Source organism: Ixodes scapularis, unplaced genomic scaffold, assembly GCF_016920785.2.
Source record: "Ixodes scapularis isolate PalLabHiFi unplaced genomic scaffold, ASM1692078v2 PGA_scaffold6__148_contigs__length_123643588, whole genome shotgun sequence".
In the NCBI taxonomy this organism is placed as follows: Eukaryota; Metazoa; Arthropoda; class Arachnida; order Ixodida; family Ixodidae; genus Ixodes; species Ixodes scapularis.
In genome coordinates this window covers 14472802-14487428 of record NW_024609881.1, presented here as the reverse complement: position 1 = coordinate 14487428, position 14627 = coordinate 14472802, and positions in this window count along the sequence as shown.

The following is a 14627-nucleotide window of genomic DNA, read 5'->3' as shown; positions in this document are numbered from 1 at the left end:
ACATGCTCCGAATAGGAACCAATGAAAAAGCAGTATAAATTATGTTTAACAAAGCTCCGAGCCCCTCCCCCCCCCCCCCCCTTTCAGCATCTACGACTGAGTAAGCTAGGAATCAAGATAAACTAATGAAATCAAACGCATTAATAACGGAAACCGTCAAATTAACATTTAGAAAATGCAGCTATCTGAAAGTTCAGCTATTTTCAAATTACGACTGAAATTGTAGTACAATAGAAAAGAAACAGGGTTAAACTATATCTGCATTGCATAATTACATCTGCATGTGGAAGTTTGCCAACGCTTGTAGTTTCTGGATAAGTAGTACTCAGTCTATTTCTTTACATTTGAAAACGGAAAAATAAAGTATCACCGCCCATGTGCCGCATGCACATGAGCAGTAAGCCATGTGTGTAAATTATTGTTTATTAACGCAGTTGAGCTGTAATTATAGCATTTTTGTACGCTAATTTCTTTATAATTTTAATGGGTTGAGTAAGTATAAGAAACATTTACTCTTATTCATATTGCCTTTTTGTAGTAGATATATTGTAGTAAAATTTGAAAATGATGCCGTACCCCAAACTAAGTTTCAATAACACAAATTAGAATAAATCATCGAAATGTCAAACCTTTTTTACACTTTACACTGGTTTGGAGAACATACCTGCATTTCTTTGGAATTCCTACAAATTTAAGTAGCTTAGAAAAAATATACTTTATATAATTATTCTGTAGCATATTATCTGAAAAAATTACTCCAAGAGTTTTTATGATATCTACAAACTTATTGTGTAAAGACACAGTATAAAGAGGGTTACAAAGTTTGCTATCTAAACCAACCGGATCGACTATGATAACTTTTGTTTCATTATATTATTATGCAAGCAGTTTCTTTCAGCCTATGTCTTTACTTTGAAAGCAAAGGCATTAGCTGTATTTATAACTATATATTTGCGTGTTTGCATAAAAATATTTTTATGCTTTACAGCAGCTCAGGGATCAGCCATGTTTGAACCTACTGAATTATGTCACATGACGATACGACTATACGAACTAATGTCATATATGATATTACTCAGTGGAAATTGTCTAGAAGTTGCGATGTTCGTTCTTTGATCGCGATATCGCCATCAAACAGTAAGATTTACTTTTAAAAAATATCCGTATATTGCGAATACAAGCCACTCGTTATCATTTTTTTTTACTTCTGATATTACTCTCTTTTGGACCCGGCATACACTCTGCTTTTGCGGGAATTTCCGAAATGCGCACAAGTTAAAGTTGAAAACACCCCATGGCCTTAATACCTATATTGTAAGTGTTGTCGCCTTAGAAGCCTCCAAGAATGTAAAGTAATGGGTACTGACGGGTGCTCTAATAATGAAAGGCATTTGTCCATAAACACAGTACAAAGAGTTACGCCTTCACACACATAGTGTCATAAATGGCCGAAATATCATAATGTTCATTGCGAATTGATAACTCTATGACTTCCTTGTAGATCTGTCTTGTTTAATCCATAAATCAAACAATCAATCAATCAATCAAAGTTTAATCAGATAACGCTCGAGGAATACAGTTGTCAAATGGGTCCCCACAAGAGGCATCGGCATGCTTGACAAGGCGACAGCCCCCCCCCCCCCCCCTTTCCATGGCCAGACAAAATGGAAATCTCTGAGGACAAAAACTACTTGTTCATGACAGATGAAACATAAAATCCCATAAGCAGTTCAAAACACTGTATACAGAGGCAAAACCAATGAACTGAAACCAGATTGCATCCATAGTTGGACAAACAACAACGACACACATGAATGTTTATGCCTGCACAAACACGGCAAACAAAGGGGCCACACACAACATTTGTTTTTACTGTGTTGTCCCATACAAGGAGACCGTAGTGAAGACGTTAATGAACTAAGGTATAACATAGTTTTTGTCCAAGTGAGGCAACACATTTTAAGTCTATAGATAATCCCAATAGATCGTGAGATTTCCGTTCTTACTTACTGCACATGAAAACACCAATTTGGACTTTCATATAACAGAACACACAAGAACCTATGGCATATAACACGTTCGATGATTTAGCTTTGAAATTGAACATGAATTTTCTGCTGAATAGATTTACTTCATGGTCGAAATATAATTAACTTTGTTTTTTTTCGTGTTTAATCGAATTTGGTTCACGCTAAGCCACGATGATAAATTTTCAAGCCATGCGGTGGTTTCGTGCTAAAGTGCTTCTAGGCTTGTTCGAGAAAAAAATTGCGTTTGTGTCATCAGCTTATAAAATTATAGCTGGTGTTTGAGGTATTCCTATAATGTCACTCATGTAAATTAAAAATAAGAGAGGGCCGAGAATGAACCCTTGCGGGACAGCGTATTTTAGTTGACCTATATCTGACCTCGCGTGATTAATGTCTGTATATGGTGAACGACTTGATAAATAGGTTTTTGTTAACGTAAGTGAAATTCACCTAATTCCATATATGAACACATTTCCGAAAAGACTATTATGCTTGATTGAATCAGAAGATTTTTAGAAGTCAAGAAACACGTCTACTACACATAACTTCTGCTCGAAATATTCAATAATTTTATTTTTGATGTTTGGCAGCGCCAATTCTGACGTTTTTTTGCTTCTCAAAGCCGTACCATTCCTCAGCTATACCATTATTTTGTTTGAAAATTATTAGTCGTTCATTAATACTTCAATATGTTTGGAAAAAAATGGGAAGAACGGAGATTGGTTTGAGGGGGCTGTTATTTAGGTCATTTTTATTACTTCCTTCGTGAATCACCGACAGTCTTGCTATCTTTAATTTATCGGGAAATATGCCGGTACTCAGAATTAGATTACATATATATGTGAGATTGTTCCACTAACTAAGTGAGCAACTGATTTTATAGGCTGGGATTTTATACCATCTTTACAACAAGCACTGTTATTCTTGAGTTTGTGTATTAGGCTGTATATAGGGTGGTTCAAGTCACCAGGCTCGATCTAAAATGGACCGTAAAAATCGACACCTGCACGTAGCAATCTAAACTTTTTGTCAGAGGTGTATTTCACAGGTCGGTTTTTCTTGTAAAATTACAAAGCGTAGCTCTGTTTCTGTTAAACAATAAGGCCAAGAAACTTGCCAGGGCCTACGGCGGGCACCAACGAAGACGACAGGGGTCCAGTAGCGGGGTGTGTTTGGCGTTCGTATTGATAGATGGCGCTACCTCCTAATTGCGACGGCTCGCAACCACCGTGGTTTATTAAAATGAATAATCTTTTTGAAATGTACCTTCGGTTGAAAAATTAATGGGAACAATAAAAGCAAACCTTCAGGTAAAAAAACGCGTCTGCATAACGGCGGCGCTTTTCCTGCCAACGGGTTTCGTCTGCGTGTCGTCTGCTATCTCTGGTTGGTCGGCTACACCTTCAGACGCCGCTCCCGATGGCATCTATCAATACGTACGGCAAACACAGCCCGCTACTGGACTTGGTCGTCTCGGTCACCGCGCGCCGTAGACCCTGGCAAGTTTCTTGGCTCTATTTTTTTTACTTAAAGAGCGCTATGCTTTGTATTTAAAAAAAAAAAAAAAAACGGCCGGCGAAATACACCTTCGACGAAAAGGTTAGATGGCTACCTGCAGGCGTCGATTTTTACGGTCCATTTTAGATCGAGCTTGGTGACTTGAACCACCCTATACTTCGGTTTCAGTAGTAGAAAACAAAAATATTGAACCCTCAATAACCGGTGAGATGTAGGATTCATAATCACAACTACTAATGACATTGCCAGGGGAAGCACCGGAGGTCAAAAAGTGGGCATTAAATTTATCAGCAAGCATTGCCCCTGTACGACACATGCCTTCAATTTTAAGCTCAGAAATATCCTTTCCTTCGTTTTAAGAGAGTAGGTTGTTTACATTTTTCCACTCTTTTCTGGGATTATTATAAATATCTGCGAACTTAATTTCGTGATACAGATTTCGTGCCCGTTTAATATCAGCGGGTTGTTTATTTCTGTTCCTTTTTAAATTCAGCTAGGTAATCCGGATGTTTTGTTTTTATAAAAAGTACGAAGAGCTTATCTCGTTGTTTTATTCTCGTAAGAAGTGCGGCATCAATCCAAGGCTTTCTAATCTTCTTTTTCATTTTCAATGGCACCATTGGAAATGCTTGAGCATAGAGGAGCTTAATTCTTGTAGAAAAAAGGTCGGATTCTGCGATGCTATTATCCAACCGAACGAAGCTCCAGTTTTCCTCCTCGACTAAACTTTGAAACAACATAATATTTTCACCAATAATGACCGTATACATAATGGGTGAGTGAGATGTGGGTTTTTTACGTTGAGTTGAATTGGGTGTTAAAAAGATTAAAGTGGGTAAATATTCACTCAGATCGGATAGCAGGAAACCCACCTTTAGCTCATTCACTTGATAGTTCATGATGCACAAGTTAAGCATAGTCTGAGACATTTCCGTCACTCTGGTCGGTACATGGATTAAATTTTCATGACCAAAATAATGAAAAATATTAAGACGCCTTTATTTGGCTGGATCTGTTAATAATACATCTATATTTAAGTCGCCACAAATAATAGCATGTTTACCGATTTGCGCGCACCATTGCAGCATATTTTCAAGGAATTATAAAAACGTGGCGATACACAACGACAACTATGGTACTTGCACACTTTACCATGAGAGACTCATGATGCGGAGAATCATGTCAGAGAATTCTGACATGTAATGTCAGAGAATTCTGACATTACATGTATATCTAGGTATTCCTTAACGTACAGCGCAACATATAGATATTGACGTGCACCCATATGCCGCGAAGTGAACGCTATCGTAATCGTGTAATAACCAAATTTTAGTAAAAACTAAAATATCAAAATTATGATTTAACTGATCTACTAACATGTCAGCACCTTCGTGTTTATTACTTAAACTTCGAGGATTCAAATCAAACAAGGAAAATTGTTTTTATCGGGCAGTTTATTGAAGTGTTTAAACGAACCTTAACCATAATAACTGCATTTTGACAGCGAACTAAGAATATCGTCAACATCACCAAAAAAGAAAGCAGCGTTGGTAGCCATGGACACTTCTTCCGACTATTTTCATAGGCTCGACTTGCATTTGAAACACTGGTTGTGGGTTTATTATTTCAAAACATATCTGAAACAACCTCTTAACTTGTCTTGAAACAGGGCGATGAACATACGGGGGTTGTTGAGAAAGTAATGCCCCCTCTCTTTTTTTTTTGTTGTTGCATGAGTGCGCTACATTAGTACATGAAAATGGCGCCTAACTCAGACATCCGTCTCAAACAACAAAGTGCAACAACGCATAAAGTCGGGCGGGTTGGTTTGACATCATGAAAGAGGGAACAGCGCGAAAATAAACGAGGGACGAGTGGAAGAGGTAACAACAGACACGGCGCTGACTAGTAACTGAAAGTTTATTTGTATACAAAACACGAAATAAGCTGAAAAAAAACACAGAAACAACCCGTCACAACGGTTCCACGCACACGCTTATCAGTGATCAAACGAACTTGCCACAAGTACAATACAATAAAATTCGCTCAACTCCTGCATAAGCCGATGAGGCTTGTGCGTGCGCCGCCACAGGTCACTACAGATTCCTTCAATTATGTAACACATTCTGTTGAATATATACGCCCTAGACACTGTAATTCATAGTAAGAGTTAAAACGAATATACATACAAAGGTTTCATTAGGCATAGTCCGTAAATATATAAAAATAACACAATAACATGTGGAACTAACAGAATTTACTGGTACAATTTCGCAGATTTCCCTCGGTTCATATCTACAAAAACGAAAAAAATGAAAAACTTCAAATTGCTATATTTGCGTAGTCTGGGTCGAAGGAGAGGTTATGATGTAGCTTGCAAAGAGCTCTTTTGTATTGCTTCACGAAGTGAGTTTTGCTCAGTGTGGACTCATTATTTATCACGTGCTTCGTATGTGGTGATGTGGAAATCCCCCTAAGTGAAAAAAGTATAAAGGTGTTCAGTAAGCATGCGTTCAGTAAATCACAAAATCATAATATAATAATATGCAATACCTTATATGAGTTTTGTACAATTTACAAGTCCTGATATGTGTGTTGGACACATTTTTTTTTTAAATTGTCACTGGGGATTCTACTTTATTTTACCTTTTGTCCGAGCGCGGCTGAATCTACCATCCATCCCAGCCAATCCAGCGTCGAGAGAGAATCATGTGACCTTGAACAACCAAAACGTCGCGTGGTACTCTCCCGGCGCTAGATTGGCTGGGTGGCCAGCATCCACTGGGCCACCACAGCGGGCGCCCATTCCATGCCAAGCACCGTTTGTCAAGAATGCTCGGCAAGCACCCACTATGAAGGTGCTTGCCTGAACACCCTAAGGGTGTTAGCCCTGGGACAAACTGATTTACACCCAGGGTTTAAAAACCTTTACTGTGTATTTATTACAAAAAATTCCCGTCCTGCTAAAGCTTTCAATGAAAACCGGAATATATCGATTAAATAAATGAAACAAAAACATAACCCATGCTACGGTGGATGCACCTTAAAGTTCGGCTGGAATTTGTGTTCAATTGGAACGATGACGCAGCACTCGTGTCCAATTTGTGCATACATTTGCCTCATCTCCAGGTGAAACCGAGAAAAAAAGTTTTGCTATCCACGAAGCGTCATCGCTCCAAAGGCCTTTCCAATGTTTCCCCTTCACACCTTTGAAAGTAACTCCAAATACCATGCTAGAAAATATATTTTACTTTCAGAAACTCCAATGGCCTTGGCGCCGAAAGCTTTAGCGTAGTGCGAACAACCGGACGCGCGCTACCTCGGGGATTTCTCCTTCCTATTGGGAGGGTGGCTGCCAGCATCTATCGTCGTGGACAAAAACCCGTCCAGAAGCGAGCGGAGACACCTGTCTCTGCTGTCCTAGTGCGCTGTCTCCACTTTGTGTCTATAGTCCTCATGTATAAATAGATAAAAACCTTTCGTGCCCATTGCTCCCCATCCATTTGCCTGAACCGATCCTCAGATTCTATCTTGCTCACAGCTTCCCTGCTCGCAAATGACACCCATCCCATGTCTCCTTGTACTCCCTGGTTTGGCGTTTTGCAATGTGCCACCAAAGCCAGCCTACCTGCTCCGCGCTGTTTTATTTCTAGCCTTGCATGCCCTTCGGATTTCATGCATATCACTGCATTTCCAAAAGTCAAGCCAGGCACCATGACCCCCTTTTCAAATCTCTCTCACCACCTCATACCTGTTGTAATTCCAAAGTGCTCTATTTTCCATTACAGCTGCATTTCTGTTGCCCCTGCCTATTACATACTTTTCATGCTCACTGAGATATTCTGCACCATCACATATCCATGCTCCTAGATACTTGTATTTACTAGCTCTTTCAACTGTAATATTCTGTATCTTCAGCCTCTTAACTTCATCATCGTTAAAAATCATGACTGCTGATTTTTTACTACTGAATTGTAAACCTAAATCCTGTGCTTCCCTACCACAGATGCCCATTAGTTCCTGCAACTGTGTCCTCTTGTTAGCCATTAGTACGATAACATCCGCATAAATCAATCCCGTTAAAGGGACCATGAAATGATTTTAAAATCTAATTTCATCCACCGCACGTCGTAAAAGGTGTGAAAAGAAACACAAAAACACAAAACTAGGGAGCCAAAAAAAATTATGTGCTATAGAACTTTTAAAAGAAAACTGGACTCTTTTGCGACTTCTTTCCTTCGAAAGCTCTGCCTTTTCACTACGATGCATCCGCAGAAATGGAGCACGTCAGCCGAATCCACGTCGCCTATTGGGTAAGAGCCTACCTCACCAGCACCGCGATCGTAAACAATAAATAGTCGGCGAATGTTTCCTAAAAGTTTTGTTAAATAATATTCAGACCCACATTTTGTAGCATAAGTAGAGATGTGTGGCGAAAATTGCCAAATTTGATAATGCTGAGAGCCAAGCGCCATCTATCGTGTGGTAAACGAAGCAACTACTGCGCGTGCGCAGTAGGGCAGGGCTGGCAGGGCCGACTGCAGAACGCTTATTTCCTTTGGTTTCCTTCCTCTCAAAACTCTGACTGACTGAACGTTTATTTTTCTACGTGTTCATCTCGCGCGTGCCGACTTCAAGCAGCAAGAACACGACGAACAAGAACGCTGGATCCACAAACACCCGAGAAGAGCGACAACAGCCGCGAATCCCGCTGCGACGAAGCTCTCAGAATATAGGCCTAGCAGGCACTCCGACTCGGCGCAGCGTTGCTTCGTCGCAAGACCGTCTGCCTGCCTACGACCGGCTGGCGTGCTGAATGGAATATGCCCGTGCTACCCTTGTGGACCCTTCCCGTATTATAGTTTGATCGCTGACCTCAATTTTAGATTAAGACGTGAGGTCAATCTCTTCCCCTTGTTTTTCGAGGCAGTGTTGACGAACACTCGTCGAAAAGAGACCCTCGTCGATTCTCTCTTCTTGTTTTGTGTGATATAGAGCTGAAATAAACGCTGTATGGATTACCTTCGTAGCACGGTATGTACTCTTTGTTATTGGTACGCCATTTTTATTCTGACAGACTGCACGTCACTGTCGAGCTGTAACAGTTCGTGGGAGGTATACGTGCAATACCGGACCAACCTTTCTTTGCCGAGTGACGCGTCAGTATCGAGTTGCAATCGTAAAAGTTCGGTCCCGAAGCGCTTACCAACAGCGCGAATACAGCACTTCCATCAAACGCGCGCGTCCGCTCCGAGTGTGAACGGGTATTTACGTGGCTCTTGCTGACACTCGTAGTTCAAACGTATCTTTTTTAACGTCGGCTCGCTCCAGCATCTCCGAGACCGCGAAGAACGCCGCGGCAATTTGTTTCCATCTACGTCGCTTTGCAAACGGCTGACACTGGCCGCCTTTTACCAACAATGACAGTTGGGTTGACTTCTGAAGTCTTCACCGGAAGACTCGCTGCACTTCCCAACAGGCATACCGGTGTATGGGACTAGTCCCATGCTGTCGCTGTAGCGCAACGTATCTCATTGAATTTCGCTCAGCTGCGATGCGGCGATGAGAGGCGCCGATTCAGAAAATACGTCGGTGACATCGGCGCAGTAAAACCTACCGGCGCACCCCAACTCGTCGCCGCTACCGCTCCCATCTCCTACCGCCGAGAGAACTTCCGGTTCCGGAAGCAGCGTACGTCACGGCTTCTTTTGCGGTCAAGAAAAAGTCGATATTTCGTTAATTTTTTGTGTAGAAGTTAATAAACCGAGACAAAAACGGATGCCTGTTCGGCATTTAGTGAACATTGACGGTTTAATGTAAAAATTATCTGGAAAAAGTAAAAAAATCATTTCATGGTCCCTTTAAGGATTGCGGAATTGTTTGGCCTAGCTTACTGTATGAAAGGTCGAATCCAAGCCCACTCTTCTCTAGTCTATACTCCAGTCCTCTGAGATACAACATAAACAGCAAAGGTGATCACGGGCACCCCTGCCTAAGGCCTCGTCTTATCTCGATTTTCCTCTTCGCCATTCCTTTGTAAATTTTCCTTTGCTGTTTTAGCGCCGCCTGGTGAGTGGCGCACGGACTACACCGGGAGCAGGAGCTGGCACATGGAACGCTCATAGGACGTGTGCGTTAGGAGAGAGCGTGTCGGTGCTTCCGTCCCTCGTCGTGTTCGTCGTGCGTCGTTGGCGTGTGCCAGGGAAAAGGTTCCGTTTCAAAGGTTTCAAAGTTGTTTTCGTGCTCCAGACGTGCTTCGGATGGAAGAGGAACACTCTAAGTCACAAGCCAAAAGTCCAGTAAAAGGTATAAAGGTACCTTGAAGCAGTGAGCAAGACTGTCTATGAGTATGTGCGTTTTCTCGTCCTAGTATACAAATTTCTGCTCGCGCATGTTCTCTACGCTCTTGTACGTGCCCTCATTTACTTCTGTTCGGCCTTTGACAACCTTTTGGCGCCTTGAGTGCTTATTTTATTCTATTGCGTAGGCGACGTGAGATTCGCCCTCGTGAAGTATACATATCTAGGCAGTTACGTTGCCCAGACGCCCTTAGTTTGCAGACGGCCGCCGTAAGTATTGAATGGACGCTGTTATTTTGTTACTTAATTTTTTAAAGGCTGTGTCTACGGCACTCCACTCGCGCCTTCAAGTGCCATTTAAAAGAAAGTCGGTCGGTGCGTGTATCACTGGGCACCAGTGAAGTGCCGTCCGGCCGGAAGAGAAACTCGCCACTGCAGCGGCGTACAGCATAGACGAGAGTTCATCACTATGCTCCACCCCTGATTCATTTCCAGAATACCAACATCAAATGTCCATGTGTTATTTTTAATGTAGTGTTCTTTGAGTCAAATTCACTTGTCCCAGCAACCCTATAGCATTTCTACTGCTTTCTGTAAAAAAATTTTGTCGAACCTCTGCAAACAATGCATCTGCAGGCCTCTATTACCTCACCATATACCGATCAAAAATCTCCTCCCATGCAGGTGTTTCTTCGTTTTTGTTTTTTAAGAGTTTGTAGTCAATGGCAGGAAGATGCAGTAAAGTAGGTTATATCATTTCCAGCTTTTTTATGAATGGCAACCATTGTGATATAAGACCTGAGGCCACGGGTGCATTGTCGTAATGAAGGAGCACTCCCTGTCTCAACTTTCAAAAGACGTTTTGTCCTTGAGTGCGGCGAATATTTCCAGGTAGCACACCATGTCGGCCGATACTGGGATTACGTCGGGCAGTACCGGGAGCTGTACGGCGGATCCCGGCCAGGGACGCCGGTAAGAAACCTATCCCGGCCGATATCGGGGACTCGTTGTCTAAACTGGCCAGCGCCAGCCGGAAAGTTCCCGATACCGGCCGACATCGTTTTCTTGCTGTAGTCACCGGCCAGTCTAGCCATGGAGTTTCCAGTGACTGGCCGATATCGTTTTCTTGCTGTAGTCACTGGCCAGTCTAGCCATGGAGTTTCTGGTGACTGGCCGACATCGTTTTCTTGCTGTAGTCAGCGGCCAGTCTAGCCATGGAGTTTCCGGTGACTGGCCGATATTGTTTTCTTTCTGTAATCACCGGCCAATTCAGCCACGGAGTTTTCGGTGACTGACCGACATCGTTTTCTCGCTGCTTTCACAGGCCATTCGAGCCATGCAAGTTTTGCTATGTAATCGACATGGCTTTTTCGCTGATATAGAAACTATATGATGGTTACAAATGACCATTAGGTTGGACATGTCTTCAATATGCTAATAGATGACACCTAATATTATCCTTGGCCTAGTATTAACACCGCGTCATCCTTAAACCAGTTAACTAAGGCTTATTTCAGTTTTGTTAAAAAAGACGGGATCAAACATGGCTGTGGAATGAAAATTTAATTTGGTTTACATCTATTAATTTTTTAGAGAGCAGCTCTTAGGCGCCCGTTTCCGGCTTGAGCGGCATCGCCGTCGCAGTTGCCGTCGGCGTAACCGCGCGTTGCATTATGGGAAACGTCCCATAATGCAACTCGCGGGTCTTACTCGTGACCCGCGCATTGCGTTATGGGACGTTTTCCATAATGACGGCATGTGTGACGTCACAAGGGTTCCGCGCATTGCATTATGGGACGTTTCCCATAATGACGGCGTGTGTGACGTCACGAGGGTCCCGCGCGTTGCATTATGGGAAGCGTCCCATGATGCAACGAGCGGTCGGCGACGGCGACGCCAACATCGCCGTCGGCGTAACCGCGCGTTGCGTTATGGGAAACGTCCCATAATGCAACGCACCGCCTCATTTGTGACCCGCTTATTGCATTATGGGAAGCGTCTCATGATGCAACGCGCGGGTCGGCGACGCCAACGTCGCCGTCGGCGTAACCACGCATTGAGTTATGGGAAACGTCCTATAATGCAATGTGCAGTCTCATTCGTGACCCGCGCATTGCATTATCGGACGTTTCCTATAATGACGCCACAATTGACGTCACGTGTGACGTCACAAGGGTCCCGCACGTTGCATTATGGAAAAAGTACAATGATGCAACGCGCGGGTCACTCGTGACCCGCGCGTTGCATCGTGACGGCGAAACTTGCTTTCGATGAGTTGGACATTTTTACTGCGGCACTGCGCTTCCGTAAAATTTCCACATGTTCTCAACGGCAAGTCTCAGGGCTTACACAGGGTTTTAAAAGGCTTCTTCGACGAATGACTACGAACGAGTAGAAAACGTGTCTTCAGTATGTTGCCGCCAGTCTTCGCAACGCTCCAAAAACGGGATTTTTCAACATGCAAAATCGCCGATCGGTGGCTTCACTCTCGCGCTGCAGCTGCAGCGACCAAGCGGGGATGCGCGATCCAGCCCTTTGCCCAGGCAGATGCCGAGCGCTCCGCGCAAGCGGTCGTTGAGCGGTCGGCCTCAATAAGCGATCCACCCAGTTGCACACGCTGCCACCGCTTTCATAGCGTCTGCCCTCGCTTTTTAACAGTTTCGGTTCCCACTGCTATCTTGCTGAAAGCAAGAAGCTCTGATCGGAGCTTCATGCTTTGACAAAAATGTTGATTGTTACTACTTCATTAACGGTGACCCCGACGTTGAAACAGTATTTATTTTTCCTTACAGTTATATAAACCCGATGAAGACAAGTACTTTTGTACGGGCCGCAGGATGCAATGTACAATGTATTGTATATTCGTGAAAAGTCAGATAATCGAAAACGAAAGGGGCGCATTCGGTCACGGCGTGATAGCATAAAAGGAAGCTCCTCAATCGAAACCGAAACTGAGTGGCCTACTAGTTCCCAGAGGGCACTTCGTCGAAACGTCGTGTATTTCTTCCTGCCCCCGTTTTTTTTTTTTTTTTTTTTTTTTTTTTTTTTTAGAGTACTACAGTAGCACAATTATATATTTGCGACTTCGTGTTTAGACTAGAACAGACCTCATCCAGCATCCAGCCAGCTGTTGATAGGCTTTGCTAGAAAGCCGATCCAGCATCCAATCCAAAGCCGGACAAGGTGAGCAAACACAAATGGCGAGCAGGACGTTGGCGTGGTTCGCGGCATGGTTCAGGTACGGTGGCTCCAGGGTTGAAGAATTGTTTGTGACCGTGGTGGCGAGTGAAAGCGCTGCATGTAAATCTAGGCGGGGCAGAAATCGCTCGAAGTTACCGCCTGTGCTTTGATTTTGATGTTTGTGTTCTGTCGGTTTCGTCGCATGTAGGCCTAGTGAACCAACTTCCGCTCAACAACGCTTGCTGGTGGTTGACTCGACGGTGTTGACGGCCCTTCGCCGTATCCCGACGATCGTTTCGTCGGCATGTCCCGCAAGACGGAGTAGCCGTCAAGTAAGAGAAAGTACGTGCAGCAGGAAAGGGATGCGGCCGCGGATTATTTCGTAGTGGCGAGCGACGGCACTTTTCTGTTCACGTTCGCGCACGTTTTTGCATCGGCTTCTGCCCGTTCGTGGTGTAGATGCCCTTTGCCTTTCGTTGCATCGTGCTGTTTCCACGCTTCGAGCGCACCTTCGGGGCTCCCGGCCGAGTATGGACGAGTGTCGCGCCGCTAGCCCGGCGAGACGGCGATCGGTTGGCGGCGGCCTCCGTGTGTTGTAAGCGTTGAAGTGAAATTAAGGGTGGAGGGGGGGGGGGGGGGGGGAATAGAGTCAATTGTGTACGCGCGCTAGGCGCATTTGTCACTGACTCGGGGTAGGTTGAGGGGAGAAAAGTGGAGGAGAAGATAGAAATAAATGGAGTCGGGCGTCAGGAGCGTCGTCTCACCGTCCCGCTAGCTCGTCATCCCATCGTCGCGCTTAATCCGTGAGTGAGTGGGGGCGGAGGGAGGGAGGGAGGGAGGGGGAGGGGGGGGTTTGAGCACCGCTTGTTTCTTTTACCGCTACTTTTATTACTTGGCGTTTATGGAATGCGACGCCGTCGTGTTTCATTGTGAAGGTGCATCGGGATATAGCCATTGAGTTATTATATTATATGCTAAAGGTTGCGAAGACGTGACAGTGTGAAGTAACTTGAATGAACATCATGTCTGACCACGCCTTTTATTCTAGTGAGGAGGAGTACTGTTCATCGAAGAGAATGACAATATAACGGTGGCGCCCGTCCCTCTGTTGTGGTTCAATGTGAGTATGAAACAACGGCGTGAGGCCAAGCAAAATGTCTGGGGCGGACATCTTGTCTCGTGTGCGAGCGGACCAAGCACCAGACCCTGACTGGCCTTCGTTCAGAGCATTAAGTTTGTAGAAATCCAGTAAGTATTATGTTGTACTGTCCCCTTTCATCTAAAGTCCTGTTAATGTGCTAGCACACGTTTTTGATCTGCCCTCTGTTGGCATGCTTGACCATATTAGCTTGCATGCAGTTGCTCAATTTAGTTAGCTCCATAATCTTCGTAGTGACACATGCACATTTACAGTAGTGACCGAGTCCTTCAATACGCTACTGGTCACAAAACTTTCTCGTAATGCTGTGGGAAAGCATTGCATGCTGCCAAGAACGATTGTGGTGCTATCCTACTTTGGAGAGGTTCGACGGACAGCTTAGAGGCTTGCTTTTAGGTGCAGCAAGTTTGCTTCGGCGCCGTGCAGTGCAGTTTGTGTTTG